Genomic DNA, 421 nt, shown 5'->3' on the forward strand with positions numbered 1-421 from the left:
ATATATATATATATATATAGTTATAGTTATAGTTATAGTTATATAGTCATATAGAGTTATATACTAATATATAAAACATATACACATGTATACGTTAAATATATACGTCTATAGAAGATATACACACACATATATACGTACCATTCAATATATATGTACTACTTTAAATAAAATATATCATAATATATATATACTACAATATATATATATATATATATATATATATATATATATATATATATAGTTATATACTAATATATAAAACATATACACATGTATACGTTAAATATATATGTCTATAGAAGATATATACACATATATACACATCATTCAATATATATGTACTACTTTAAATAGAACATATATATTGAATGAAATATATATATATATATATACTACAATATATATATATATATATATA

Source organism: Capsicum annuum, chromosome 7, assembly GCF_002878395.1.
Source record: "Capsicum annuum cultivar UCD-10X-F1 chromosome 7, UCD10Xv1.1, whole genome shotgun sequence".
NCBI lineage: Eukaryota > Viridiplantae > Streptophyta > Magnoliopsida > Solanales > Solanaceae > Capsicum > Capsicum annuum.